This window comes from Pleurodeles waltl, chromosome 3_1 (assembly GCF_031143425.1).
Source record: "Pleurodeles waltl isolate 20211129_DDA chromosome 3_1, aPleWal1.hap1.20221129, whole genome shotgun sequence".
Lineage (NCBI taxonomy): Eukaryota > Metazoa > Chordata > Amphibia > Caudata > Salamandridae > Pleurodeles > Pleurodeles waltl.
The window spans coordinates 1938191623-1938197622 of NC_090440.1; positions in this window are offsets into that span (position 1 = coordinate 1938191623).

Sequence of the window (6000 nt, forward strand, 5' to 3'; positions counted from 1 at the left end):
CCTTCAACACCACGAGCTGCGACTGCACACATGCCTTGCAATGGCAGGCCTGAGACATGGTTAAGCGGCTACTTATGTGGGTGGCACAATCAGTGCTGCAAGCCCACTAGTAGGATTTTATGTACAGGCACTGGGCACATGTAGTGCACTTTGCTAGGGACTTACAAGTACATTAAATAGGCCAATGTTGCCATGTTTGTAGGGAGAGGGCACATGCACTTTAGCACTGGTTAGCAGTGGTAAAGTGTCCAGAGTCCTAAAGCCAGCAAAAATGAGGTCAAAAAATGAACAGTAATAAGGCAAAAAGTTGGGGTGACCATTCAGAGAGGCCATTTTCCAACATGTTGCCACCATATTGAGTATGGAAACATATTTGTTTTCTTAATATTCTTTTCTTTCTGACATACTCTTGACATCCTCTAGACTGACATGATGATTCCTTACTCTTGTCATGTCCAGTCTGACAGATATCTTGTGAATTTCTTGAAACTGTCGCTTTGACAACCCTACTCATATTCCACCATTTATTCCCTTTTATTTTGACACTTATTCCTTTGACTGCTTCTACCAAAGCAGATTCCCTGACCTTAGAAGACCCTTTTTTGTACATGAGTTGGTTCTTGAATACGTACCCAGTCACCCCCTGGATGTTCCATTCTGGAATTTTGATACCATGTTTATTATTAAAATATTCTTTCATTTTTTTGAGAAATGTCTACATTGGGACGTGTCTCCCTGTCCATAATACATTCATTCTCAGAACAAGATTTATATTTCTTCAGCCATGGTGGACATATCACCCATGCTGGCAATCAACCTCTTAATACTTCAAATGGGGTTTTGCCTTTTACACTGTTTAGACTTATGCTATGGGATAACAACATGCTATCTACTGCTTTACATAGGTCTATTTTGCTCGTTAATGCCCACTGTATGCATTCAACTATCGTAGGGTTAGTTCTGTCAACTAAGCTAATTGCTTGAGAATGGTATATAGCTATCCTTGTATGCAAAATGCTAAATCCGTCACTTCTTTTGAAATTAACTGAACCCCATTATACAAAAAACAGTTCTTTAGGGAACCCTCGCCGAGGAATATTTTTTGAGAAAAGTAATGACAGATTTAGTGTTACTTTTATGAGCAAATTCCACCTCCCACCGTTTGCTGTAATACTCACCAGCCACTATCGCATACCTCATATTGTGAGAGAATGCCCAAAAAGGCCCAATAAAGTCTATAGCCAGTTTTGACCAGGGACCTTGTGGCAATTTTATGGGATACAATGGTGGTACTTCAATTTTAAGTGACTTGTCACTGCTTGAACATATTGCACATTCTCTGACTACTTGAATTATTTCTGCATCCATACCTGGTCACCAGTAAATTGATCATGTTTTTCTGTTACTAATTGTCTGTCCTAAATGTCTCTAATGACCAGCTCAAATTATCTTAACACATAAAAGTTTTGAAGGCACAAATTTATCCTTCCTTATCACTACGTTTCCTTTCTCCAATGTCAATTCATCCACCACTTTTTTGGTTGCAAGGTAGAATGGAGTGTCTTTTCTTTAGACCAACCCTCTCTGATGTACTTTTGAATTAAATTCAAGCCTTCATCTGCTTTCATGCATTCAACTCATTTTCATTAAACCCACTCTCATCACAAACAACAACTGCAGCTATAAGGCATTCCTCACCTTTGTCGTTCTCACCACTAAAACTCACATATCAATTAGTTGAGGTGACCGTGATAGATAATCTGCTCTTATGTTCTTACCTCCTGGAATGTACTTGACTTCAAAATTGATTTGGAATAGTTAAGAACTTAACCTTGCAAATCTAGGTGTGTGATCCTTTATGACATTTTGGTTCAAGATGTTTAGCAATAGTTTATGGTCAGTCAACATGATACATTTGTTTCCCCATACACAACACTTAAAATGTTCCACATCCCAACAACATGCCAATAGTTCCTTTTCAATGACAGAGTACACTTTTTCGTTTTCACGCAATGCCCTGGATGAAAAACCAACTGTTTTTTTTTTGTCTTTGATGAACTGAGAAAAAGTTGTCTCTACTCCACTATTACTAGCATCAACTGTGATTAGACATTGAGCATCAGGGTCAAAAGGAGCTAGCACCTTTGCAGATACAATTTCAGCCTTCAGTGCTTCAAAATCTGTTTCCCACTTTTCATCCCATTCAAAAACTTTGTTTTTCTTTATTAATTCTCTTAACGTTTCTGTCTTGCCTGCAAAGTCCTTGATGAACTTTGCCTAACATTCACATACACCAAGAAATGATGAAACCTGTTCTTTGCTATTGGGAATAGGGGCATTTTTGATGGCATCCACCAAATCTGGTTGTGGCGCAATACCTTTTTCTGATATGATATGCCCTAAATATTTCATTCTTGTTTTACCAAAAAACTCATTTTTTAATGTTCACTATGATTTCAGTTTGTTCAAGTCTCTTTAACACTTTATTTAAAACTTCATCATGTTCCTGTTCATTTCGTGCTGTAACCAATATGTCATCTTGAAAAGTAACAACTCCTTGCAGCCCCCTCAAAACTGACTCCATTATGCGTTGACAGACCAAGACAGCTGAAGCCAGTCCAAAAGGCATTCTTTTAATCTGAAATGCGCCTACCTGTGATTCAAAAGCCGTGATATATCTGGATGAGGGATCTAACTCAACCTGATGGTATGCATATGATAAATCTATTTTACTTAACACCTTCAAACCAACAAAAGTCCTGACATTGGTGGTCATTACAACCCTAGGGGTCGGTGTTAAAGCGGCAGTAAAACCGCCAACAGGCCGGCAGAAAAAAAATGGAATTACGACTGTGGCGGATACCACCAACATAGACAGCCACTTTAACACTCTGACCGCCAAGGCGGTACAAACACCGCGGCGGTAACCGCCAACAGACAGACGGAGGACAATGTACCGCCCACAGAATTACAACAGTCCAATCCGACACCTTTTCCGGGGCGGATTCACCATGAACAAAAACACAGCGGAAACAGGACTTGGAAGGGGAAACACTCACCTCTACACATCCCACGAGGAACCAGGACACCATGGAACCCGAGCTCCAGATTCTTCCAGCCTTTATCTTCCTGCTCCTCTACCAGGAGCACGAACGCCAGCGGCGAAGCCCACGGTGAGTACTGCACCTACGACACAGGGGAGGGTGGAGGGAAAAAACAGTGACACGCAACACGCAAACCCCCCCACCCTCACCCATGACAACACACACACTAATACATCATGATACATTACAGTTACACCCCCAACCCCCCCCTGGAAGAATGCAAAGACAAAAGGAAATGAGTCGAATGATTGTAATATATTCAAATAAAGTTATCAAAAATATATACATATATAAAGATATGTACACTATAAACAAATATATACACCAAGAATACAAGTCCAAGGTATTCCACTATCATAGTCCGTGGACCACTGGGCCCAAAAGGCATGGGCGAGGCCCACACAAGATACCCGAACAAGATGGAGAGAACACTGCTGGCGCATCAGATAGGAAAAAAACAGGCACCTCAGGGGGAAGGGAAGGGGGGGCACCTCAGCAGGATGAGTGCACAACGCCAGATCCACAAGGGGGCTCCATGCCCACTGTTCAATCCTGGGAAGTGCAAAGCCACAGTCTCTCAAGTCTCTACAGTGGGTGGTTTGCCCACTGTTCAATTCTGGGGAGTGCAAAGCCACAGTCTCTCAAGTCTCTACAGTGGGTGGTTTGCCCACTGTTCAATCCTGGGGAGTGCAAAGCCACAGTCTCTCAAGTCTCTACAGTGGGTGGTTTGCCCACTGCTTTATCCTCCCGAGTGCAAAGCCACAGTCTCTCAAGTCTCTACAGTGGGTGGGTTGCCCACTGTTCAATCCTGGGGAGTGCAAAGCCACAGTCTCTCAAGTCTCTACGGTGGGTGGTTTGCCACCTGCTTAATCCTGGGGAGTGCAAAGCCACAGTCTCTCAAGTGGATAACATTCTCCACTGGTTCTGGGGGGGGCTTTGTGCCCAGAGTGCTTCATCCTGCCAAGGTAGTGGATGCCTTTCTCCAGAGTGCTTCATCCTGCCAAGGACTGAGGTAGTGGATGCCTTTCTCCACTGGTTCTGGAGGGGGCTTTGTGCCCAGAGTGCTTGATCCTGCTCGTGGCGGCCTCAGTAGCGTCGGAATCTTTGGCGCTCACTGGCCTGCGGTGCTGGTGGCGGCGGTGTCCTGGGCAGCGGTGCTGGTGGCGCGGTGTCCTGGGCAGCGGTGCTGGTGGCGGAGGTGTCCTGGGCAGAGGTGGTGGTGGCGGCGGTGTTCTGGGCAGCGGGGCTGGTGGCGGCGGTGTCCTGGGCAGCGGGGCTTGTGGCGGCGGTGTCCTGAGCAGCGGTGCTGGTGGCGGCGATGTCCTGGGCAGCGGGGCTGGTGGTGACAGTGTCCTGGGCAGCGGGGCTGGTGGCGGCGGTGTCCTGGGCAGCGGTGCTGGTGGCGGCAGTGTCCTGGGTTGCGGGGCTGGTGGCGGTCTTGTCCGCCGTGCAGATTTTCCCAGACTTGCCGGTTTTACTGTGCCCCTTCCTCACCTTGGATGGTGGCACAGCTGTCTCCACACTCCCAACTGTACCCTTGGGAGCTGCTTTGGTGGCTGATTTCATTTCTCTCTCCCGCCGGGCACTGGCCAACTTTTTGTGCTTTACAGGTGGGGAACTGTCCGTGCTCTGGCTCCTTGCCACACTGGCTGCCCTGCTGCCTGGCGCACTCTAGAAGCCGGTTACTACTGGCACCACTGGTCCTGCAGATGTTGTGGCTGAGGTGCTGGGTTGGGACCTGGGGAGGCGGGCCCTAGGAGACTGAAGGGGAGGTGAGGGGAAGAGGTCAAGGTTGGACAGGAAAAGTTTTTTGGGAACACTATGACGGGTAGATGGAGGGGGTTTGGGAGTGGAGGAAGAGGTAGTAATTGTAGGAGGTGTGCGTTTGGTGACTTTGGGTGAAGGTGCATGGGCTGGAGGCGGTCGTGAGGTGGATGGCTGTTGGGTGGGTGTGTGGCTGCGTTTGTGTACCTTGGGAGGTGGGCTCACAGACACACTTGGAGAGGACACAGGGGATGTGTGAATGGTAGTGGGGGTGGTGACTGCACATGAGCGGGTGTGGTGGTGGGTGTGCTGGTGATGGACGTAGTGGCTGAGGATGTAGTGCTTACAGGTGTGAGTGGAGATGAGACAGGGAGGGAGGAGGGAGACGAGGAGGAGGGGGACACAGTGGAGGCAGTGGATGTTGGTGTGTCTGCATGTGTATGATGGTTGCGTGAGTGTCTGTGGGATGTGTGGTGCTTATGTTTGCCAGAGCTTTCCTTGTGTGTTGAGGTGTGTGCATGCTAGTCTGATGGTGTGCTTGGGATAGGCTGAGGTACAGGGGTTTGGGTCTGGGTGGAAGAAGTTGGAGGGGGGAGGCTAGAGACAGGGACAGTGGCTGCCATCAGTGCTGTAGATGCATGGGGCACAGATGGGTCCGCCACCGCAAGGGAGCTCCCATCAGAAGAGGAGTCCGTATCGCTGGTTTCAGCTCCTGTCCCCGCCGTGGAGCTCCCCTCGCCCTCGGTCCCACTGGTGAATTCAGACTCTGTTGTGTCGCCCTCCAGGGCCATGTGGGATGCAGCTCCCTCCTGCTCCGGTGCCACTGCTCTTCCGCCTGATTAAGCTAATGCACACAAGAACAGGGAGACCACAAAAAGGGGGGGAATACAGAAGAAAGACATGTTGAGTGCATGCAATACCGCTACCGTTAGTGGACACTACAGACACAGAAGCCCCCTGCACTACGCCGTGCACTTGGAATTCCCAAATCATCCCAGGGACATGGGTTACAGGGCTATGCCCGATTGCTGCACACATGCCTGACCAGGTGTAGTTGGCACTCTACACAGGTGGGGTGGGGTGCCACAGGGCCTGCCTTAGGAAGGGACCTTGCCTACTAAACTCGCCCTGG